The sequence below is a fragment of the Canis lupus genome, chromosome 12, assembly GCF_011100685.1.
Source record: "Canis lupus familiaris isolate Mischka breed German Shepherd chromosome 12, alternate assembly UU_Cfam_GSD_1.0, whole genome shotgun sequence".
In the NCBI taxonomy this organism is placed as follows: Eukaryota; Metazoa; Chordata; class Mammalia; order Carnivora; family Canidae; genus Canis; species Canis lupus.
The window spans coordinates 22,696,202-22,722,621 of NC_049233.1; the positions used below are offsets into that span (position 1 = coordinate 22,696,202).

Here is a 26,420-nt window from a genome sequence, read left to right on the forward strand (position 1 = left end):
AGTTTAGTGGAAATGTGTTAAGCAAGCACAGTGTTGTTTTTTATGAAATTGACCTAACCTAGGTCCTGGTTGTTCAGTCTATTTTGAAATCATTCTGTGAGAAGCATGACTTCTTGGAAAAGTATTGCAGATATGATGTTGTTTGGATACTACTTAAGAGTATAACTTGTTATGGGACACCTGGATGGCTCAACGGTTGAGCTCTGCTTTCGGCCCAGGGCACAATCCTGGAGTTCAGGGATTGCATCCCACATCAGGTTCCCTGAAGGAAGCCTGCTTCTCCCTCTGCCTATGTTTCTGCCTGTTGCTCTCTGTGCCTCTCATGAATAAATAAATAAATTCTTAAAAAAAAGAATATAACTTGTTAGTACATGAACTCACTGAGTTCATAGTTTCAGAATCAATAGAGTGTGATTGCCAACCCCAACAAAGATCAGAGCTGTGTAGCAGCCTTTCTTGGAAATGCCTATATATACAGTGAATCCAGAAGTGCCACTGGGTTCTGCTACCTGGGTAGCATCCTACTTCAGGTCTGTGCTGAGGGACAGAAAAATAGAAAATAAAATTGTGAATGCCATCTGTGCTTCGGAAAGCTAGGGCTAGACCTTTGTATATCATGTTTGTGATAGAATTTGGTGACAAGATAAATTGATACAAAAATTCTTTCAATTTTTTATTCTTCATTAGATAAATTCAACAAACATATTGAGTATCTTGCATGTCTAAGTATTCTCACATGTACCTAACACCTTAAATTGGAGTCTAGCTATTTTTTAACTAAATGCCAAGAATTACTTTATATTCTTTTTAAATTCAGTTTTATATAGTATATTGTTCTGTCTTTTTCTTTTTTTAATTCCCTTCACCACCTTGCTGGTTTCAGGATTTTGTTGTTTTCAGTGACAGAAATCTAAATTACCACATAGCTCTGCTTTCTGCTGGGTTAGCTTCTTAAGCTTGCTCTTTTTATACTACAGAAAAGATGCCCCAGCTCAAACTTACATGATCCTTAACATTGGATTTCCCACAAGAAGAGAGAGATGATCTTTTTCTCAGCACCTCTATTAGCCCCTCAAAAAGAATCGGTTTGTTATCTTTATTTAATAATATACATAGGTATGCTATTCACTCCAGGGCCAATGCAGTGATGAGAAAGGTGGCTAGGCTGGGCATCTAACCTCAGGAAAGAAAGAATGGTGTTAGCTTTAAGAACACTATTTCGATTAGGAATAGGAATGGGATGTCCCCTAAATAGATGAAAGATAAAATAAAAAATATACTCATTATACTTGAATCACCATGGTCGCCTTTATACTCATCTTTTCACATCCAGTTTTCCTCCTCTCTGATCATTTTCCAAGAAGAAGTTATTTTAAAAAGTCATGGTGACTATTATCTCAAAATAAAAACATTTTAAGAACACCCAAAAGACAACAACAAAAATTAGTATAGCCACATTATTCTCATATTTGAAGTCCTTCAATGGAATCCTATTATCCTTAACAATCATATCCAAAATCCTGAATGTGTTTATAAGGCTTTTATGGTATAGCCTCTGTCTCTGCCTCTTTAGCTTTTCTGTGTGCAGCCCCCCACTCCTACCCCCAGTCTAGGCTTCCATTCAGCCATCCTGGTCTTATTTTTGAGGCATCACATTCTACCAAGCATCTTAGTGTTCACTCTCAGAAACATTATCCGAAATTCATCTCGTTCTTCCACTCCCATGTCTATTGTTTTCCCTCCACTCCTCTCTCCACTTTGTCCCTTAGCCTAGTCAACATGTTGATTTTCAGGTCTTAGAATAAGAATCACTTTGTCAGGGAAGCTGTATTAGTCAGAATTCTCCAAAGAAGCAGAACCAATAGAATGTATATGAATATATAAAAAGAGATTTATTACGAGAGGTTGGTTCATCACAACTAAGAGGCTAAAAAATCCCACCAATGTCCATCTGCAAACTAGAAACCCAGGAAAGTTGGTGTATGGTTCCATTCCAAACCTGAAGCCATGAACAATTGGGAGCAGTGTGAGTCCTAGGCCCACACTGAAATCTTGAAAACCAGGAGGACCGATGTCTGAGGGTAGCTGGAGATGGACATCTTGGCTCAAGCAGAGGGTATAAATTCACTCTTCTTTCTTTTTGTTCTATTCAGGCCCTCAGTAGATTGGATGATATCCACCAACACTGGGGAGAACAATCTTCTTTACCCAGTGTACTGATTCAAGTGCTAAGCTCTTCTGGAAACATCTTCACAAATACACCCAGAATTAATGTTGTATCAGCTATCTGTGCATCAGTTAGCTTGATCAAGCTGACCCGTAAAATTAACTGTCACAGGAGTCCTTTCCTTCTGTGTTATAGTCTCTGGACTATATGCTGCCATGGTACTGTGTATTTCTTCTGTATATCACTCATGATGTGTGTTATTTTTTTTCTAAATGTCTGTCTCTATTTCCTTTACCAGATTATTAATCACATGAGTTTAGGAACTCTGTCTAGTTTTTCTCATTACAGTTTCTTCGCTGTCTAGCATGGTATTGGGTGAAGGCTAAGACATACAGAAATATTTATTTCATATACGAATAAATTGCAATTTATTCTCCTTCTAGAAGTTAGTCCACCCTTTCTTGAAGGTGTTTTTACTTCTTTGCATGTACAACCTAGCTCTGTGATTAGTTCTATTTAAATGACCTTATTTTGGTTTCCTTTTCTAAAATACAATTCTAATATTGTAAGGTATTTGGTGTGTGTCCAGTGTTGTCTATCCTCAGTTGCATAAATGGCATATTAAACAGATAACTCTGTTTCATTCTTGAGATACCTTCGGGAAGCTGATATAATGGTCTGAATTTTTATTTTCAGCTTATGACTGAGGACTATGGGATTAGATGCTTAAAGAATTTGGTTCTGGGGACGCCTAGGTAGCTCAGTGGTAGAGTGTCTGCCTTTGGCCCAGGGCGCGATCCTGGGATCTGGGATCAGGTCCCACATCAGGCTTCTTGCAGGGAGCATCTTCTCCCTTGGCTTGTATCTCTGCCTCTCTCTCTCTCTCTCTCCCTCTCTCTCTTCCTCTGTCTCTCATGAATAAATAAATAAATAAATCTTAAAAAAAGAATTTTATTCTGATCTCACAGCAATTAGGTGATGGTAGGGATCCAAATGTTCATCTGCCTGAATGTCATCAAAACCTAAAGGTATTTCAGCACACTTACTCTCACGTGATATGTTTCTGGTTCCTTCCCCTGTTCAAAGATTGTTTATCTTGATTAAAAATTAGACTATATGAGGTTGGTATTTTGATTTATATAATTCAATTCACTTCACTTAAAAAGTATATTTAATAAGATTTCTGATACTGCCCACTACATCACTGAACATGGAGAAGCAAACCTAGTTTTCACAATGGAAGGGTCTATGATCTCTTAGGAGATAGAGAATTAAGGATGGAAAAACAGAAGCTGAGAGGAAATAATTAGTGTTTTGTCATTAGATAATCAACAGTAAAGGATCTTAGAAAAGAGAGAAGTCATTGATCATAGAGGGCAAAGGAAAACCCCGGGTCTTCCAAAAGCAGTCACTTGGGGGAAGAGAGCAAAAGAGATCCAAAATGTGTTATAGTTCTAAGGATAAGCTCCAGAGTACCCTGACAAGACTAATAGGTATGCATAGGTAGGTAATGAGTCAACAAATTTAGGAAAATTACTCTGCTTAGCTAAGTTTGGGGTTCAATTTTGGGAAAGAGAGTCTGGAACTAAACTAGGAGTCTGCTAAAAGCAATGTAGGTATGAAGTCTTAAGTCCTAGATGAGGTCACTGGTAATATATCTTATGGACATGCAAACTCAGACTGATTGGAGATGTGTAAAAGATTAACATAGGGAGGATAAAGGGACTGAAAAATTGTTTGAACTTAAACTATGGAAATTGGTATGCCATGAACAGAACTATTAAAATTGGACGATGGAACTAGAAAGGCAAGAGTTGTAAACTCAGATGCTTGTAGGAAGCAGGCAAGAAATAGGCAGAAGTAAAGCAGGCTGGGGAGAAGGAGTGAAGAGGACGGTGGAGAGGGGCAGTTTCTATTCAGTGGCAGCTGCCAGAATTACCAGAAAGAAAATAAGAAATATCAGACATATCCTCATTTTAAATATCGATAAATAATCCCATTTTTAAATAAAGATAACACTGGTCCAAATAAGATATTTCCATTGGCTATAGGTAGGCTTTGGGAAACAGTTAATGACGTCTGGCATAGAGAATAAAAAGTCTTTTCGTTAGGATTCTATGGTGTTACTACTAGCTCAGTGGTTTTTAGGCATGGCTCCTGATGGGACTCAGTGAGTTCCTATTTCACAACTCAGGAAACCAAGAACAAAGGAAAACAAAAACAAAACCATTTACATGCTTTTTTCTTGTCCTTTGAAGTTCTACAGTATGTTGCAGTTTCGAAGCCTTTGTATACAATCTCAAATGGAATATATTATACAACCTAAGCTTCTGAGATATCCTTTTTTTTTGTATCTTTGACATAATTTCAGGAATGGCTTTGATATGTATGATTTGTGTTGATGTGCTGTATACATTTAGTGTGCTCTCTTTAATTCTCTCAAAATATTAATCCCATGGTATAAGGAATGTTCTTGTGTTGATGTTTAAGTAGAAACAAATTAAAGCATGTGCTCAGGAAAAAAAAACTTCTTAACTGAATAACATTTTCTTTCATACAAAGGATGAAAAGGCCATGTGGTTTTTGTGTTAAAAGAAATGGCTTATTTTTCTGTAATAATAGTGTATCTGAAAGACATGCATTTGAGGGAAGGATTACTTTGTTTTGTTTCATTTTAAGACCATATTTAGGCATAGTATTATCATTGTATGTTCTGAGTAAATGCTCTTACATATTTAGAGATAAAGAGAGTGGGAGAGTGAGAGAGACCTCACAAACAGGGGCAGGGAGATAGGGGCAGGAGAGGGAGAGAGAGAATCTTAAGCAGGCCCCAAATCTAGCATAGAGCCTGACATGGGGCTAGCTCTCACAGCTTTGAGATTGTGATCTGAGCCAAAATCAAGGGACAGATGCTTAACCAACTGAGCCACCCAGTCTCCCCAGTGTTCTTACATATTATACTACCTTTTTTTTTTTTAATACCACCTTTTAAATTAGCTCAAACTCTAGGTTCATATGGGTAAACTCACTAAGACACATATTTTCATATATACCATGAAACCCCCTCCAAATTTGAGATTAGTCAGAGATGAAGATACCACACCAGAGGATCTTTTGCTACAGCAAAAATCCTTGTTACCTCTCCTTGTTAAGATAATATGTAATCTTAAAAAAAATCTATTATTGAAAACTACTTTAGCAAGAAAGCCTATGGATTTTGTTGTACAGCTATGGCCTTAGTAGATTCAGTGATAACTGCTAGAGTTAAGGAGAATTGTCTTCCCATGCACTGAGAGAAGAACCATGTAGTAAGAAGGCAAAAGGAATAAAGGTTTCATGTTGGAGATGAAGATCTTGATTTCTGATCTTGAGAGAGCTGTATACCTCAAGACTCCATCTGCTTCTGGAGAGAAACCTCTTTGGTTGATTGTAAGTTTAAAGATTTATTTTTTATTTTTATTTTTTTTATGAGAGAGAGAGAGAGAGAGAGAGAGAGAGAGAGAGAGAGAGAGAGAGAGAGAAAAGACAGGCTGAGGGGGAAGCAGACTCCATGCAGGGAGCCCGATGTGGGACTTGATTCTGGATCCCGGGGATCACGCTCTGAGCCAAAGGTGACCATAGTTTATTGTAATTTTAAATCTCCAGTTGATAAGCAATTCATGGGGTCTAGATGAGCCATTTTTAATTGAGGGATGTGGAGCCATGAATCAATGCCTTGAAATTTGGTCGCATCTAAGTAGTGAGGAAGATCTGGCATGGTCCTTTTCAAGGAGGCTCAAGAGTAGCATTTGTTCTTAGTGATTCAAATCAGAAAATTGGGAGAAAATTGGAAACATTAGTCTGGAGTGTTGTAGCCAGATATCTGAGGGAAGAAGAAGAATTCGGGATCCAGTTCAGCTTATAGATATTTAACAAAACCACTAAGAGACTGAATAGGACTAGAATCAGATATCCATAAGGTTGTGTTATAATTTTCTACTGAAACATACTTTGTTCCTCTACAATCACCCTCCTTCTTATCAAAGATAATCACAATAAGGCTAATTGGTTTACAAAATAAGTCTAATTTCATTAAACTTGGCCTGATTACTTATGTAATGTGGTGTGTTCTGATTGGATGGGGGCTGGTGTTGAGGGAGAGAACAGAATTCACCTGAGGCGCAGAACAAAGGAGGTAAAAGTTTATTGAATACACTGCAAGGGAATGAGGGGCAGGACAGCAAAGGAGAGACTGTCATGAGGTAGTGGTGAGGTGGCTATAGTTACAGGGTTGTGTGAGGAAATATGGGAATATTCCCTTTGTTTGGTAATTGTGCCTGGTTGTAAGTAATGGATTAATCAGTTCAGGTCTGTGGCTATTTTGATGGGAGTCACTCAGTGGACCTGTTGTGTCAGCTCAATGGTCCCTGTGTGCCCTTTTGCTTTGCTCAAGTTTCTATTGCTCAAGCCTGTTATGTAAAAGCAGCCTCTATATAGAAGTATAGCAACAATAGTGAGTGACCATATAGATTCTTTTAAATCTGCTTTGCTACAGCCTTTTATAAGAAATCTTAGCTTGAACTTTAAAAAGCCTATCCGTCTCCAGGCCATGAAGACAAGCCAAGGACTCATCATCAGACTTCATCTGCAGTACATATAGATTGGGTTAAATTTCTTTTCTTGAGAGTCACTTGATAACCTGAGGCTTCTGCGCCTACAGGAAAGTGACCTTCCTTCCTTCCCTCAGAAATTTGCTGGGAACCTCTTAAGCAAGATTCCAGGCTGTTTTCTTCCAAAAGGATTTTATTAGCTCTGTAAAATCAACCTTAGTTCCTTGAAACTGTCTGGCCATATCTAATTGTATCAAATTCTCAAATATGACCAGTCAAAGTCTTGGGAATATAACTAGTGTTCCTATTTGTGTTCTGTTATGAGGGAATAGATTCTTATTGAACTGATACAATGACTCTATTGCCATGAAAATAAGAATACTCAATATGTTTCTGAATTCCAGAGGGATCAGATAGGAGAAAAAGTAAATGTTTCAGTTCTGTTTACAGAGATATACTTTATGAAATTACTGTAAGTCACAAAAGCTTAAGATAAAAGAGGGAAAAGGGTTTCTTTAAATCTAGAAAAGTAAAACATTAAACAATCAGCAATGTTTCAAAGGAAAGATTTATAAAAAAGATGTTAATCACCTTCATTAGTCCATTCAATCCATGTTACTAATTCTTGTTCTACTTGAATCTAATTTTTCCATTCGTTCTAGAAGTTCTTAACCAGTTTATTTTTATGCTCTGAAAGTTATCAGAAACCTATGTATTAGTAAGACACAAATTTTTTGCTCTCCAAGGAAGATTACCTAAAAGATAAAACAAACAAAATCCTTTTTACAATATCTCATCAAAAGAAAACCAATAATTCAAGAAACTTTGTCCCTTTAACAAGGAGAAGAAAAATTCTAATTCTGCACCACTGTACTTTTAACGTTAGAATCCATTCTTTAAAAACTTAAATCCATTCCAATTTTAGCTTGACCATGCATAAATTTCCTTTTCCAAGATTCCATTGCTACAAATCTTTTATTTGTCCCATGAGAATCACCTTCCTGAAGTTTGCATTTTAAGATCTGGCTTTGGAGCCCTGGAGAAGACCAGGTATCTACATCTCACAACCAGAAAGGATTTAAATTTCTCCAGAAGGCCTGCATTACCTTTTGAGATGAACAAGGGAGTTTGGGGGATTGGCAAAAAGGATAGGTAGGCTTTGAATTATTTCTAGAGCCATGGTTCTGTTCTTGTAAAGACTTCATTTGTAAGACAAATATAATTGTTTTAATTCCTCAAAGAATTGAGTTGAGTGATGATGAGACCGACCAGGCAATTCAACTACAGAATTCTTAGTTTGCTTCTTTATAATACAGATATGAATTTCAGCTAAGATGGAAATCAAAAGATCTCTGTGTTCTAGATTTAGAGCTGTGTGTCTTTGACATATTTTAGTAAATTCTTCCACAATGGCTTCAGAATGTTTTTTCTTTCCATCTGGGTACACAGTTTTATTTTAGCTTAGAGGAGAAGACCTAAAAAAAGTTTCTACCAGGCTCTGAATATCAATTTCTAATTTAGCCAACTTCTAACCATAGAGCTGCTTAAGAAAAACCCTTTTACATGTCTTTTCAGGTTTTAGCCAGGACATATAGTAAATATTCCTCATATCACTGAACATCCCCATGGATGTAAGGGGAGTCCTCAAAGAGAATGCAAAAAATACCACATTTCCAAGATCCAAAGCAACTTCCAAAGATAATCAAAAGAAAGATAGACCTAGACAATTCTCCTGAGAACTGCATGGCCAGTAAGACCCTAACCATAAGTGGAATGGAACTCATAATCCTGTCTAGCCAAATTTGGCCATAAATAGGATGCAGCCCATAGTTCTGTTGAAGGGGCAGGACATTTTTTTCCCCTTCTTCCCTTTTAGGTTTTTTGGCTGGCCTAATAGTTAAATTGATAGAGACAGATTAACAGGAGTCAAATTTGATGGTACAGGAGTCTCATAAAGATGTGAAAACCCAAAAGGCAGCCAGGTAACATGGCATATGTAATATCTAGAGCTAAGGAAAGGTGTAGGAGTCTGGGGATACAAAGAGAAGAAAGACCATTCACCTGAAGGGAAGAGATGTTGGAAAAATCTCTTAGATAAAATCTTAGGTAAAAAGATATCCCTGGTAATAGCTTTCTCTCTGGTTAGGAAAGGGTCCAGTGTAAACTTAAGTAGTTGAAAGGTGAGGGAAAGCACTTCTCCTGAATCTATTGGGTTTTGACTGTTTTTATTTAGCTTAAAGTAATCCTTATGTTATGCAATCTATTTGGGGTTGGCCAAAGTCTACTCCCCTTCACTGTCTGGCCATATTTTAAGAGCCCCCAACCTGACAGTTGCCAAGCCAAGTGTTCAAGACACAAATGAGACAAACAAGGCAATAGCTATTTCTAGGAAAGGAAAAAAAAATCAATAACCAATGTTTTTTCTTGTCAGTCTGGATTTGGAAAGGGACATTGTAAAATTTTGCCTTTCTCTGTCAACTGGGCATGATAGGTAGAGACCTGTGAGAATTGACTTTGGTAAGAATTCTTACCCTTTGCTGTCTTTTCCCAAGATACTGTCTGCGGGCTCCACAGTGAGTGGAATGTCCCAGAGTGAGTGGTTTCATCCTGGTCACTAGAGACTGTACAGGAGGAAAAATGATTTCCCTTTACCTTTTGTAGTAAGTGCCTGGCTGAGAGATTTTTTTCTCCAGGGTGCTTTGTAACTGCATAAGCTTATCTAAGATGGTTGTAAGTTCTCCACTGTGGTCACAGGAAATCAGTATTATCCTTGGTAAGTTTAAGGTTAACCTACCTGTTCAGCCTTAAACAGAATTTTATTTACTTGAGGCCTCACACTGGCCCCAGTCCAATTTCTAAGTTGGACTCAGTTTGACACAGACCTTGTTTGGTTTCTAAGTCAGACCCAGGACCTAGTGGACCCTGACTGGTTTCTGGATTCAGTCTGGAAAAAGAAATGCTCAAATTAAGTCTGAAAGCTCATAACACCAAAACTAGGGAGCTAGGATGGAGGATCCTACAGGGATTTACCTACTACCTCCAGAGGCAGCAAGAAAACAGCTTGAACCACCCAATAATTAAAGATACCTGGCTGCTTGTTGCTCCAGAGGGTTTCCAGGGGCAGGGGCAGGGGCAGGGAGTGAGAGTATCTCCTTTGGTTCTCTCTTCTGACACTAAAAGTGTTAAAAGATAAACTGGAGCATATAAAGAGTTTTCATGATTTTTTGAGCAAAATCAATTCCAATTGGACAGCACCAAGCCTGAAGGGGATAGGAATGCTCCCAAGGACTTCTTTATTAACAAATTACTGTCTTAAATTATTCAGCATCAGAACAAAAGAGTTTTCTATCCTTCTCAAGGGATTACAGAAGTTTCAGGGTTGGTAGTGCTTAGAATAGGTAGTGAAATTTCCTGGGTTCAAATTCAGCTTTATCATCAACCATCTGAAGCAAGTCACTTACACAATTGAGGATTAAATACTATGTATTACATATGGTTGCTTTGCTTATATAATTGGGAGGGAAAGAACATTGCCTACATAGTACCTGTTGCTCTGAAGTTTTAATGAAATGCCATATGCAAAATATCTAGCGCACTGCCTAGCACATTGTTGAAACCCCTTAGGATCAAGTAATATTTCATATGTAGATCACTGAGCCTTCATCACATATTACAAGCTGCCTCTTGCAAATTTCTATTATCTGTCTTGATAACAGTATTTTAAGAATTCTGATGCATATAAATGTATGGATTCAAATTATATTTTCCACTGATTTATGGGCATATCACAGTAATCACTACAGAGAAATGGTTACATATCAGACTGATATGTACCAAAGAATGGAGTATAGCAATATTTTTAGGCAATTGTTGAAAACGTGATTAAAAATATGCTCCTGTTGAGAATAGAATCATATGTATATAACAGAGTAAAATGGTGTTAGAGCAGCCAGTTAGTCTTTTTGGTTGGCATAGAGAAATCTCAGTGCAAGTATTTTTCTCAGCTAAGTCACAATACTAATTATGCTGTTTGTTAGTGTGTGAATTAAAACAAATTACTTACAGCACCATAAAGAGCATTCTAGATCTAAATCTGAAGTTTCATTTTCATTAGTGTGATCTCGTTAAGTGTTAATTAAAATGAAGAAAAGAGAAAAAAATTATTATCAGCCTTGTAGTGCTGATGGAAATTTAGTACTAAAAACAAATCTGCTGAGTTTGTCAACTCTGGGTCACTCCTCATTCTTAAAATGCATGGAGTTACTAACCCCATATAGCTCTTCTCTCTTTTCACTGATTATTTCCCTCTAGGGAGAAACATAACAATTCAACCCTAAGTTGAAAACTCTGACCAGCACCTTCCCCCAGGAAGCCACAGAATAGTGAGATATCAAGGTTACTGTTCATATAATTACAAAAGAGCTCATTAAATATAAAAAGAGTTACTGTTTAACTATTTCTTTTGACACACTAAAAAAAAAAAAAGAGGTAAGCACATTGAAGTAAAATATTATTAGGAAATGGCACACTGTGAACATTCAGGAAATATATTTATTTCAATTCATTTATTATGTTTATTAAAAAGCCAATTCACCAAATAATTATTGAACAACTGCTATGTTCTAGAAATTGTTCTAAGGGATATTCTGATTTCTGGAAGGTAGTTTATTAACTTTTTATTTAATATCAATTGTCATTACTTAAATTATTATTAGCTACCATACATTTTACAAGTTTAATTTTTCTGAGATAGCATCACAGTAAATATATCAAGCAAGGCCTAATAAAACACTAGGGTAGTCAGCCAATCTATTATTACTGCACTCGTGTTCCTCGTATGTGTTCAGATGTCCCTTGTTCTGGCATCATTCATTAAGGCAGGAAGACCACCTGTGTTCAGGGTAGCTATTAAAAAGATAACTGGGGGCACCTGAGTAGCTCAGCGGTTAAGCCTCTGTCTTTGGCTTAGGTCCTGAACCTGGGGTCCTGGAATCAAGTCCCACATTGGCCTGCCCACGGGCAGCCTGCTTCTCCCTCTGCCTATGTCTCTGCCTTTCTCTCTGTGTCTCTCATGAACCAATAAATAGAATCATAGATAGATAGATAGATAGATAGATAGATAGATAGATAGATAGATAGATAGATGATAGACTGATTTTTTTTTTCTCAATCCAAAACAGATTTGAGCCTTTCCACAGCTCAAAGAGTCATCAAAGTACCTTTTACAGTACTCTTTTTTCCTTCTATGGTGATTCTGCAAGTGACTAAAAAGGGCACCTAAAATTATTGATTGTTGGCTTACTTGTATTTGTCATTATCTTGCTTTAAGTATAGATGTCTTGATTGTAGTTACAAAAATATTCTTGTGACTTTTCTTAAGTATTTTATGATTTTTTATGTGTGTGATTTTGTTTATTATCATTATTGAAATGGAAATTAGCATGCTTGCTTAAATGTTTGAACACTATAGAAGGATATACAGACATACATTCAATGCAAAGTCTCTCCTTCCCACCTGACTTGCCTGTCAGTTTTCTTTCTAAAGCAACTATTGATATTAAACATCTTTGTTTTTGCTTGAGAGATAATTTATACATCTATGAACATACAAATTTCTTCCTGTCTTTTTCACTTTCTTTCCACACATAAGAGGCATAGATATAAGTAGAGAAATATATATGTAGATACATACATACATATAAGCTGCATGAATATGTTTATTCTCTTTTTCAAGAGGTACGATAGCATATGTAATGTATGTTATTTCCCTTTTCATTTTTTTCACTAGAAATGTATCTTAAAAGGCCTAATTAAAAAAATAAATTTATATATTAATATTACTGAAGCAGGGTAGTTTTATAAGCATTTTGCTGTTTCAGATTTCTCCTTTAAGATATTAATTTTTATGTTCATTTGAGCTTCACAACAATGAAAGCAGCATTTCAATTCATTTTGGTATGTCCTTGACTTGCTAAATTTACTGTACATTTTTTTTTAAAGTTACTTGTAGGGCTTTTTTTTTTTTTTTTTAATCTATCCATGAGAGACAGGGAGAGAGAGAGAGTCAGAGAGAGAAGCAGGCTCCATGCAGGGAGCCTGACATGGAACTCCAGGATCACGCCCTTGGCCCAAGACAGGCGCCAAACCACTGAGCCACCCAGGGATCCCCTTACTGTACATTTTTAACGACCACATACTTATTGTGGTTAGAAGAGCACTTCCATCTTTTTATTATGCACATGGTCGGCCTGGGCATGGTGGGGGGAAAATACCATGGCTGTAGCAACACTCCATGGGTTTCTCTATCCCTCATGATTTTTGTGCATTTCCATTTCTTTCAAATCTATTCTCAAAAATTCTTATTTTAAACCACCTATCCATATACAATTGAAAATATAATTTTAAATAATTTTACCTAAATAGTAAATGCTAAATAACACTAAAACCAAAAGTGGAAAAAATAGATTAATGTTAACCTTTGTATTATTATCAAGAAATCCATGATGATGAGAGGTAAAACTAAATGTAATAGCATTTTTAAAAATATGATTTGAGCAAAACTGCTATATGAAATCAAACTGCTTTATATCAGTCAGTAATTTTATTCTGAGGGCAGAAATTTTTTTAATAATTTGATAAAATGATAAACATTTTTTAAAGTTCTTTTCTTAAAGATTTATTTATTTGAGAGAGAAAGTGAGAGCAAGCATGAGTTGGAGAGAGAGGAAGAGGGAGAAGAAAGAGAGAATCCTGGAGCAGACTCCCGAATGAGCGTGAAGTCTGATTAGAGACTCGATCTCAGGACTCTGGTATCATTACCTGAGATGAAATCAAGAATTAGACAACCTTAAAAAAAAAAAAAAAAAGAATTAGACAACCTACTGAACCACCCAGATGACCCCTTTTTAAAAGTTTTTAAATTTTAACTCCAGTATAGTTAACATGCAGTGTTATATTAGTTTTGGGCAAAGAATATAGTGATTCAACAATTCTGTACATTAGTACTCATCATGATCAGTGTACACTTTAATCCCCATCTCCTGGGATCCCTGGGTGGCGCAGCGGTTTGGCGCCTGCCTTTGGCCCAGGGCGTGATCCTGGAGACCCGGGATCGAATCCCATATCAGGCTCCCGATGCATGGAGCCTGCTTCTCCCTCTGCCTGTGTCTCTGCCTCTCTCTCTCTCTCTCTCTCTGACTATCATAAGTAAATAAATAAAAATTAAAAAAAAAGAAAAAAAAATAATCCCCATCTCCTATTTCACCTACCCCCACCTACCTCTCCCCCCACCTACCTCTCCTCTACCTCTTCAACCATCAGTTGTCTATAGATAAGAGTTTACTTCTTGGTTTCTCTCTTTCTCTCATTCTCTCATTTTTCTTTGCGCATTTGTTTCTTAAATTCCACAGATGAGGGAAATCATATGGTATTTCTTTCTCTGGCTTACTTCACTTAGCGTTATAGTCTAGCTCCTTCCCTGTTGCTATAAATGATAAGATTTCATCCCTTTTATGGCTGAATAATATTCCATTATACATATACACCACATCTTTTTTATCCATTCATCTAACCATGGACACTATCTATCCATCTTTCTATTGGGCCATAATTTGGCTATTATAAAAATAATGCTGCTATAAACATAGGAGTGCATATATCCTTTTGAATTAGCGTTGTTGTATTTTGGGAATAAATACCCAGTAGTGTGATTATTGGATCATGGGTAGTTCTCTTTTTAACTTTTTGAGGAACCCACCATACTGTTTTCCACAGTGGCTGGGCCAGTTTGCTTTCCCACCGACAGTGTGCAAGGGTTCCTTTTTCTCCATATCCTTGCCAACAGTTGTTTCTTATATTTTTAATTTTAGCCATTCCAACAGGTGTGAAGTGGTATTTCATTGTAGTTTTCCCTGATGATGAAGGGTGTTGAGCATATTTTCATATGTCTCTTGGTCATCTGGATGTCTTCTTTGGAGAAAAGTCTGTTCAAGTTTTCTGCCCATTGTTTAATTATTTGTTTTTTTGGATGTTGAGTTGTATCAGTCCTTTATATGAATTTTGGATACAGACCCTTCATCAGATACATCATCTGGAAATATCTTCTCCCTTTCCATAGGTTGCCTTTTAGTCCTGTTGATTGTTTCCTTCAGGTACAGAAGCTTTTTATTTTGATGTAGAATAAACTTATTTTTTAATGCAAATCATAGCAAAATAACCAACTATCTATGTGCACTGCAAGGAGTCCCTCACACTCTCATAAACCCCTCCTCTCCCTCAGTGACTTCATGCTAGTTATACTTTTGGGTACATTAGCCATACTCCCTCATCAGTGCACTGCTGTTTACTGTGACTTTACTGCTCAGATGACAATGCTTCCACCAAGTTCTTATTTAAATATTTAGAACCAACTCAAATTTTTTTACCTTATTTATTCGCAACATTCCGTGCACAGACAAAAAGAATTGATATGGAAAAGGAAAATACTACTGGTTTTTGCACATAAGAAAAAATAAAATATAATTTATTTTCCCAAATCTGCAAATGATGATGGTGAAGTGGTGATGTTATGAGCAACACTCCACATTCTGAGAAGGGAGAAATGCTCTCTTCACACTTTGACCTGTAGGGTAGTTTCAAATGGGCTGATAGTCTAGTACAGAAACATAGGAGCTGCTCTGCAGAGAGTGGAAGTTATCTATCCCACTCAGAGTATAGAATGTAGGGTTCAACCCCAAGTTGATTTTCAGTGGGTGGATGAGTGGGGAGCAGTAGCCTTTCACAGCCAAAAGGTCCATCATTTCCAATGACAGTGCTGCATTTTCAGAGGCAATAGCCTTATAAATTAGAAATATTCATGACACAGTCTTTTTTTTTAAATATTTTATTTATTTATGAGAGAGACAGAGTCATAGGTGGAGAGTGAAGCAGGCTCCATGCAGGGAGCCCAATGCGGGACTCCATCCCAGGATTCCATGATCATGCTGGGGGTGGAAGGCAGGTGCTCAATTGCTGAGCCATCCAGGTATCCCTGAATGTCACAGTCTTTGAACTATAGCCAAGTAGCAGAAGGCAGAGCTGTGAGTGAAAATTCTCCAGTAGTGTCTGCAGAAGTAAGGTTTACTCTATCACTATACTGCCTTGTCCCTTATAGCTCTATATCTTATCATGTAAATATTTCTATGTTGCACTTATCTTTAGATATTTTATTGATTTTAGTAGCTCATGAATCTGTCACCTACCTGCTCAATTTTGACTGTGAATGGCTTGAGGAAACGATCTAGTGTTCATTATTTCCATATTCTTAGCTCCTAGTACAAAGTAGGAACGTTTTTTGTTTAAAAGAATAATCACGCCAGTATTCAAATCCCACCACCGCTGCAGTAGTTATTTAAAATTGAGTAATTTAATCAATTTTCTAACCTCAGCTTGGTTACCTGTAGCATAAAGATAATTGTGTTGATGAAATTGAGTGTGTGTGTGTTCATGTGGGTGGTGGTGGTGGTGGTAGTGATGGTGATGGTGGTGGTGAATTACATGGCATCATGCCAGGCATATTCTCTAAAAGGGTAGCTATCATATTTGTTAGTGTTATTATTATTATTCAGTAATGTTTATTAAATTAGATGGTAATTGACATGTCAACCTAGTTTATATGTAAATTTTAGTAGATTTATAGATACTTCAGCTGTTACTTAATCTGGAAAAGATAATGTTAAACCAAGAGAGCAAAAAACATAAATAATAAATAGATATTGATTGCAAATATTACTCTAGCTTCAAACTTAAATATTTACATTTTCAATTTCATTTTAGGCCAATATTGATTATTTCTTTGAGGTGTGTGTGTGTGTGTCTGTGTGTGTGTGTGTAGTGTATTAAATTATCTATGTCTGTGTTTCTTTTTTTTTAAGATTTTATTTATTTATTCATGAGAGACACAGAGAGCAGAGAGGCAGAGATATAGATAGAGGGAGAAGCAGGCTCCACGCAAGGAGTCTGATGTGGGACTTGATCCGGGGACCCCAGGATCACACTCTGGGCCAAAAGCAGCTGCTAAACCGCTGAGCAACCCAGATGTCTCTATGGCTGTGTTTCAATAGAGCTTCAAAATGTCTCAGATACTCAAAGAAATTTTTAACTTAAAATTATATTCTAATTTAAAGTGGCATGTATTTTTGCCTTAAGACATACTTCCTTTTTTAACTTTTAGAAAATATTGGCAAAATATTTGTGCTGTGATAATAGAAATACAGGAATTTTGAAGTGAAATGGAGTACTATGGGAAGCTTTAGACTCTTTCCTCCTCCAGCATCTATGGTTCAAATGCAGAGGTTCTTTTATTTATGTGAAATGGTCAATGAAACAGAATAGAATATGTAGTTCATTGGTATTTATGGGATTTAAATTATTTTGTTAATGAAAATTATTTTCCTTTGAAATCTGACTAATTTTAAGTCTGCGTAATCTTGAAAGTACTTTGATGTGTTTAAATTTAATTACGGAAAATAAATATTTTTAATGGTTTGTGCTTTATTTAAAAAGTGGGGGGCTAATGAACCAAAAAAAGGTGGGGGATAATGAGAGAAAGAAGAAAAGAGAAGAAAGAATAAGGAACGAGAGGTGGAAAAAAGAGAGTGAGAGGAAGAAAAAGAGGAGGAGAAGCGTGAGGAAGAGAGGAAAAAAAGACAGAAAGGGAACAAAAGAGGAGAGGAGAGACAGGGAAGGGAGTCAGTGGTTATAATCAAAATTATTTCTTTTTGAAATATCCAGAGCACAATTGATCCAAGAGGAATTCATAGTGCCTTATTCAGTTAGATCTGGACATCTGCTTCCAAGTGATTATATTAAAATAGCAATTATTCCAAATACTACTATAAAGAGAAAAAAATCAAGCTCTTCTTTCAGTGTCACTGGTTCAGAAATTCAAAGGTAACAATTATGGAAGGTACTGACAGTCTAAATGGTATGAGTTCCAAATGATTAAGTTGGTTCACAAACCACTCAGATCACAATTGTGTGGGGGGAGAAAGTGTGGAGTAGTCACAGGCCATAAAGAGCAGGTTCTTATCATTGCTTAATGGGTTCTCCTTGCTCATGAGATGTGGAGCTTTAAATAAAACAACTGACAAAGACTGGGACACTTCATCTACAATTGCCTATAGATAGACAGAAACAAGGAAAAAAACCTGCATTTACTGTATGATGTCAGCTGATCAAAATACAGTTCCATTAAATGCACTGAGATAAGCTAAGTCATGATTATTATTTGAACTTGAAGGATGTTCAGATGATGTCTGGAATATGCATGAATATTATGAAAATGCCAGAGATTATAAACCAACACAAATATAAATCTGCTTAATAACATATTTAAACAGAAATTTATTATCTTTTAAAGCACTTTTTAGTACATTGCTTTTTTTGATGTTTATCACAGTTATCAGACATTAATTAGGAAAGTGTCATGTTAGTAATTTTTTTTCACAGAATAACATAATTGCTTAAAGGAGTTGAATCAAACAGAACTAAATTAGTGAACCACAGATTAGAATTGGGTCTCCTGAATCCCAGATAGGTTCTCTTTTCAATGATGGAACAAGTGAAACTGTCATAATGATTCTCTGCACACCGTCATTTCCAGGTTCCTCTCATAGCCAGTGGAGTTTCTACTGGGGTTTTAGCCACCATACTTCTGTGCCACTCTATGACTAGTGCCTGCTCAGTGGGAGAAAGCATAAAAGAAAATTGAAAAGTCACTCCCTTGTCATTTGCTTCCCCAAATGTTTACTCCCCCTCACAATCTGCCTGTTTTTATTGTTAAAGTACCTAGGTAGTAGGTGTTTTGATTTTTTGAACAGATTGTTAATTGTAATCCGCAAGTGGGGTAGAATGTGGTGGGTTTACACCAGGATAGCATATTAGAACTCCCTATCATTGATTTAATAGAATAACATCACCATAAAGACATTTGGAAACATCTAAAAAAAGCAAGATACATCCAGGTGTCCCACATACATGCTTTCAAGTCCAATGCTTTTTTTCTGCATCTGACACTCTTAACCTCACATTCCTGAAAAAAGTTTTTTTTTTTTTTATGGTTCTCAACAGCTCTGATTTTTGTTTCATATTGTTTTTATTTTGTAATCTCTTTGTCAGCCTAACCCTTAAAATCCATGTTTCCTGGTAAACTGTCTTTGACTCATGCTTTGTTGATACTAGTTATGCAATTCCATCAGCTTTTCTGCTTTTGAAAACTGCTCATATGCTAATGACTCATAAATATTTCTCTCCAACCCACAGCATGTCCTGGGTTTTCTCACTCAGGTATCACGATGTTGGCTAATCATTACCCCTTGATTATCCCCTACTCATCTCAAAATCACCATGTGCAAAATGGAAACACCTCCCCACATATGTCAAACTCTATAAATGGTGCTATAATCTGCTTACTGTCAAAACTAGAAGCCTGCAAGTCATGCCACAGTGTCTTCCTTTCACTCTCCATACACCAGGACATAGAATCATCTTTCATAAATATTTTTTCAGTATGTTTTCTTTCTATTCCAATGATCCCTTCTTTCAGTTCTTGTCTAGATGAATTCAATAGACCCTTCTCAGGTTTTCCTCATCCCATTCCTTTTGCTCTTAAATTTGTCCTCTAGGCCAGTTAATGTCATGCATCTCTCCCAGCCATCTCCTGCAAGATGGCATTCAGACTCCCACGCAAGTTGTCTATGTAAGCAAGTTCTCTTTAACTCGTTAATCTGCTTACCCACGTCTAGTTTTACTCCTTTTCCCTCACTTTGTATCTTCATAACATCAACCCACATATATTTTCCTGGACCTGTCATGGGGTTTCATGCCACAGTGTCTTCATTTGGTTAACCCTTACTAATTTTTCAAAACCATTTTAAGTGTCAAACAGAGTTAGACTCAAGTAGGGCTTAATTGTAACCATCAGGATTTAACAAAGTCTAGGTACTAAAGGAGGGACTGGAAAGGACTAATGCTAGCTCAATTTCAAAATGCAAACTAAAATTCCAAGTGATAAATTTATGCTGAGGATTCAAAAGGAGTGAAGTTATTTGAAGAAATTAGCACCATGCATTAACTAACAGGCTTAAGGGATAGCTTCAAATATATCTAATGATATGTCAGCATTTTCTGCATTTAAAAATCTCTACTTTGATACAGTCAAGAAAACTATACCTTGGAATGCCTGGGTGACTCAGCGGTTGAGCATCAGCCTTCAGCTCAGGGCATGATCCTGGAATCCCAGGATCAAGTCCCACATCGGGCTCCCTGCATGGAGCCTGCTTCCCTCTCTGCCTCTGTCTCTGCCTCTCTCTCTCTCTCTCTGTATGCCTTTCATGAATAAATAAATAAAATCTTAATAAAAAAAAAAAAAGCTATACCGTAAGGGGGGGTCTGCAAGAGATTTTACATGTATTATTATTATTATTATTATTATTATTGGTAATAAATATATAGTAATTCACCTTTTATAAGATTCTGACTTTTCAGATCTTTTCTGTTATGGGAATATATTTGGGGGGTAAAGAGAAGAATAAATGTAATTCATTTTTTAAAAATATTTATTTAAAAAATTCAGGTTCTAAATACTTCTTAGAAGGTCTAAAGATGATTTAATTTGCTTAAAAATGGTTTTTAACTCCTTCAAAGATACTTTCAAGTTCAAATTCTTATGCAAGTATTATAACCTTTATAGCCTCCCTATGTCAATATAATTACTTATACAGTTTTAAGGATTATAGCTATTAAATACTAATTCCACAATTTAAATTAATTAGTAACATTGAATCAACTGATTAAAAGAACAAACACTGATCAGTTTATGTAATATTTTAATAAGCAGAAAAAGGGAATTTTCTTAAGGCAAAATATAAATATGAAAATAGTCATTGTACAACATTTCCCTGGGATTACAAAGTTAAAATGCTTTGGAAGTGCTAAGAATAGAATTAATCTCATGACAGCACTGCAATATAAGACTATTGGTTAAAAAATATCTTACTCATTCGATTAGTTATTTATTCTATAAACGGTTGTCACACAAATACTATGTGAAAAACTGTATAGTATGCTGACAATAGATAGAAGTGAGGCTCTCCTGTTTCCAAGAAGGAGTCACAGGAAAGGAAGCAACTATAAAACAATGTGGCAAATGTTATAATCAAGCTGAGTACAATGCTTTTGGAAAAGATAAAATAAAGAATGTTGCCATAAATCCATATTCTGATAGTAGTTCTGTAGAGTAAAAAAGTAACATAACTTGCACCTATATTTGTGGCTATTTAAAAATATATAAATTGCTTCTTGGCCTTCTGGCTAAGATCAAGTGTATTTAAAAATATATAGATATCTCTTTAATAAAATTAATAATCATAGCATTTTCATTTCATAATATTTTTGAGTAAACATGCACACACATCAATGCCTGTCTGTAAGGATGTATTTGTATAATAATTACACACACACACACAGTTAATTTAATAAAGAATACTCATAAAAATAAATTTGAGATATCATTATTTCTCCTGAACTCTTTTACAATATATGTATTTTAAATGAGAATGAGTAATCTAGGAGTAGCAAGTAGGTATTAGCCATTGATTGATTGCTGAAGACTATATAAAGAGCAATGGGGATAGGAATTCTAGAGATGTCTAGACTCAGTGGGAAAGAATGTGGTTATTGATGATAGGTGCTGTGGGCACAGAAAAGGAGAATATTGACACTGTGTGCACCATTCTTATAGTGGGTTAACAACATAGATGTTAAATGATTGGCATCAAGAACAAGGAAGAAAAGGGAGTGCAGCACATTAAAATTAAACTTTGCTGGAAAAATTAGATTTGAACAGTCATTCAAAGATGAGGTATTCCAATAGAATACCTATTACAGGCTAGAGTCAGCTCTCACGTCTGAGGGAAGAAATGATTGAGGGGCAGTGGAGCTCTGTTGCAGACCAACTCTATTTTGCTCTCATTTGTGTTCAACCTGCAAATCATGAGGGGAAACAAAAGTGTTTATGCTTGCTTGAGGTTGATTTTTAAGAGTCATCCTCTAAGGGGGAGAAAGTTTTTCACCTGGAAACAACACATCTAATGACTATAGCTTTTAAGGCACAGGAGTCTTTGGTCAACAATAGGGGACAAAATAGTCTGTTGTGTAGTTACATTCATACAATTTTTAAAAAACTGTCCTGAATGACAATCACTGATTAGGGGCCTTGAAATTCTGAGCTCCACTGAAAAACAAAAGTCCTAGCTCAGTAGAATAACAATCTAGAATTAATTGCTGATAGTTACAACATATTTGTGTTGAATATAAAATCAAATTAACACCAGTAGGTTAAATGGTAGGACTTATTTTTAGAGTAAATCTTTTCCCTTGGCATAATCTATCAAGCTTGACATTTCCTGTCTCTTTGCTCCTATGATTTCAGTCACTTCTCTCATGCATTTTTATGTATACAAAATTGAAGCTGGCAAGCATATTTCTCCCACTTGTTTGCTTTCCATAAGTGTATGTGTATGTGTACTATGGAGGCCCTTATAAAATTCAGGCCTTTATAAATTTGCATCAAGTCAAATAACAAATGTCCAAAGTAAAAATATATCCATTTCAAAGCTTTCTTCAATGATTGCATAGTAATCTGAAAGTCAGGAATTTCTTTTTGGATCTGAACTCATGACTAACATCCGTTTTCATGCTAGCATGGATATCTATTGTGAAGAATCATTGTACCTTCTAAGAAGGAAGACATTAAAAATATATATGCAAATTTACATGTATATGTAAAGCAATGCCACATCTTATATATATATACATGTATATGTATGTATATATGTACATAGTATGCATGTGTACCTATTCAATCAATTTATGTGTATCATACGTAAAATGGGGCATTGCTATTTTAAATTCATATGTGGCTTACCATATTAGGACAAAACTACCACGTGGCTAATGATTTCTTCCCTAAAACTTTAATAATTTTAGTGGTAGAAGTGAACCCAAATGGCTATTTTATCAATCTATATCTTTGGAAAGAAATATAAAAACCAGCTCTTCTACCCATTCTAGCTAGGGTGAGGTGAAGCCTAGTGGTAGCAGAATGTACGGTGGAAAGCCCAGAGCACTGAGGCAGTAGAACATGAAGGTCTGGATTTGTGAAATGTCAATAGAAAGGAAGTGTGAAAGACTCCATGAAGACAATATTTGACCAGTTTGGGCTTAGAAGAGGGAGATAAATGTGCAGGATCAAACAAACAAATAAACTAAAACAAAACAAAACTCAAAGTAACATTGAATTTTCATGTTTGATTAACCAGAAAAGTCTTTTGTCAAAAATAAGGGATAATTTTGTGGCAGATTACACTTCAGTTTAGCCATAAACCATAACTGGTTCACTTAAATGTGGTGTTCTGTAGAAGGAAACACAAATTGGGGCCCATAACAGTGAAGAGTTCTGTAGACCTCTAGTCAATCATGAGATCGTAAAATGTTCATAACAGCAGTTTACTCAGCTTCTGTTGCTTTGGTGCGTTCATGAAAGTTGCTAAAAAGCCCTGTCCTCTCTTTTCCCACAAACTTCTCCCATCTTTTAAGCATCCAATTGCTTCAACTTATGTTATAATAGCTTAGAGTTTGATTAAAAGGAGATGATATTAAGGAAGCCATGCGGTGTTCACTAGGTCATGGGCCTTTTTCTAAACACTGCGTATATTAGCTCATTAACTTTTAAAACTACTGTATAAGTTATGTGTTTACTATATCCTATGCTTTACAAACTTGAGGCTTAAAGAAGTTACATGCTCAAGGTAAAACTTAGTGAGCAGTAAAGCTGTAATTCAGTCTGGCTTCACAGAGCCCACTCTTAGCCACTATCTAGAGCATCTCTCCAATGACTGCACTGTTTTGCTTATTCATGGAGAGATTAGGTGATAAGTTGAAGAGTCACCCCATATCCCCAGCATCTCTTATGTGGGGAGGACACAAAACATGGAAAAATTTTGTAGCTCAAAATGTAGAAAGTTAATTGTATGTTGCTTTCTCTCTTTGGTTAAGAAGACTGAATGTGCCCATTCAGTCAGTAAAAGAGATGTCTATGAATGCCTACTGGCTTTGCCGGTCTTTTTGTTTTGTTGGAATGGGCAATCAGATTTAAGAATCCAAGAAATAGTGCTCACTTTGGCAGCACATATACTAAAATTGGAAATATACAGAGAAGATTGGCATGGCCCCTGCACAAGGATGACATGCAAATTCATGAAACATTCTGTATTTTTTCTGCTCAATAAATAATTTAAAGCATAAAGAAGAATCCAAGAAATAATAGATACTGATTTGATGCTCTCTGAACATATAGTTTACTTCGTGCTCCACATTGTACTAGAAGAAATGGAATAGCGTGTCTTAGTTTTCTGATGGTCAGAACTAAAGAAGAAAAGCATACAGACAAATTTGATTCAGCTGGATGTCATGGAATTGAACTTGAATCTGGAATACCTTGGTTCTAAGAATAGTATGCCTATAATAATAGGTTAAAAACAAAGAGTGGCATCCTGTTCATTCCTACACTCTAACTTTGGTCTTCTTGTCTGCTTTTTCTAGAGATGGAATGTAGGAGATGAGGAAAAGAAATCCCCTTAATCAGAAAATCACAATATCAAAGAAATAAAAAATGTATCACCACACTTATGAATATAAGTTATAGAGTAACTCAATCTACACTATGTAACTTGATCTTCAAAGCCTCTCTTTCAAGAAGATACAGAATATTTTCATCATCTCTATCTTAGAAAGGAAGCATATGAAACAAATTTAAGGGACTTATCCAAGTTGAAAAAGCTATTAAGTTGGATGTCATCCATATCTTCTGAATCCAATCCCTTTGCTCTTTTGACTCTTAGGATTTTTAATTAAGATAGGCAGTAACAAAACAACCTTACATCTCAGTAGCTTACTCCCAAAAGTTTCTCACTCTCGCTTACATGGCTTACATGGTTTCACAAAGTGTTCTTCTCACATGGGGACTCTGGCTATAAAGCTCCCCTGTCTTGCAGCTACACCATCTGGAACTTGATGTCTCCTGAGTTTCTGAGATAGAGCAACTGAAAGGTCTCAGGGAAAGAGCACTGAAGGGTCTCAGACCAGCAGTTAAATACTTCATCATTTCTTCTCGCAAACCATTATCAAAAAACAGTCACATGGTGGGAGGTCTCAGCCTTGTGTGAGCCCAGAGGGGATGAGAATTGGATGTGACTAAGTGCTAAAAGTCTTCTGGTATGGTGATTTTGTATAAATAATATTCACAAGTAGGAAAAGGAGCATTAAAAATAAATATGAGAGGCACCTGGGTGGCTCAGTGGTTGAGCATCTGCCTGTGGCTCAGGTTGTGATCCCAGGGTCCTGGGATTGAGTCCCACATCAGGCTCCCCTCAGAGAGCCCCATTCTCTCTCTGCCTATGTCTCTGCCTCTCTCTGTGTGTCTCTCATAAATAAATACAATCTGTAAAAATATAAGAATAATTTTCCATACCAAGGTTTTCTGCAATTTCTGTTTCTATAAATTACAGAATTAAAAGATAATATCCCTTTAAGTTAAATCCAAAACACATCATATATGCTAGCCACATTTAAAGTGCCAACACCCTGAAAGACAGCCAGCTAAAGCATTCCTTACACTTTGTGAAAACAACAACCTATATTGTCCTGAGATTGTTGTCAATCCTTATTTAGGAACTGATATTTTAGGTGGATCCAACTTAATGCCAAACAGAAAGAAGGAATAAGTATAGCAGCAGATTTGCTTATTTATTTTTTTTCCTAGTAGCAAGGCATTAAAAACTCCCAAGATCTACTGTATTACTTCAGAGAGGTAGATCTGTGATTTTATTTTATTTTTTGTAGCTAGAAGTGTCTGATAATTATGGGGAAGGATTATCATTCAATATTGCTCTGAACTCAGAAAGCTTTAAAGAATAGCTAGGTAAATGACCAGAGCAATCTTATATCTTAGAAATCAAAGAAACAGCATGATTTAATGGAAAAAAGGTGAGCTGCAGAGTCAAATGTCCTTCCTTTGGTTTTTGATCATACCATTTGTTGAACCTCGGGCCTATTGAATGTAAAAAAGATATAAATATTAACACCTGCCTTATTGGGTAACCAATGGCAGGGTTTTTTTGTTTGTTTGTTTGTTTGTTTGTTTGTTTTTTGTGACAGCAATCTCTATACTGCAAAACACTAAAATCAAATTTAGTGGTTATTGAAAATGTGTTGGGTTGATATAGAGGAAATGAAAGACCAAATTCTGTGACACGTAAGAACCAGGGTCAGACCATTAAAAATGTGGTCAGAACTTTTTGCCCTGAAGATTCTTCCATTCCTAGTTCTTATTGCTGATGATACAAGCATAGTATACTCTGTTCTTTCTCCTCTATGCAGGTACAGGAAACTTAGAGCTCATTTCATGGTTAGAAACAATGATCATTTTTAGAACTTTTCTTTCCAAATCCATTTTCCATGATTAGTGAAATAGCATGTGTGTAGGGGGAAAAAAAGAAAAAGGAGCTTTAAGTGTTTAAGCATGCTGAAAATATGAAATAATATTCTTCCTAAAGCATTTGCCTATA

At 36.1% G+C, this 26,420-nt stretch overlaps 1 non-coding gene across 1 annotated transcript; it reads left to right on the top strand.

Moving 5' to 3' along the window:
• The first annotated feature begins 23,964 nt into the window (after positions 1-23,964).
• LOC119874377 lies at positions 23,965-24,071 on the top strand. The gene has a single exon (XR_005368231.1). It is a non-coding gene; the product is annotated as a U6 spliceosomal RNA (small nuclear RNA).
• Positions 24,072-26,420: the final 2,349 nt, after the last annotated feature.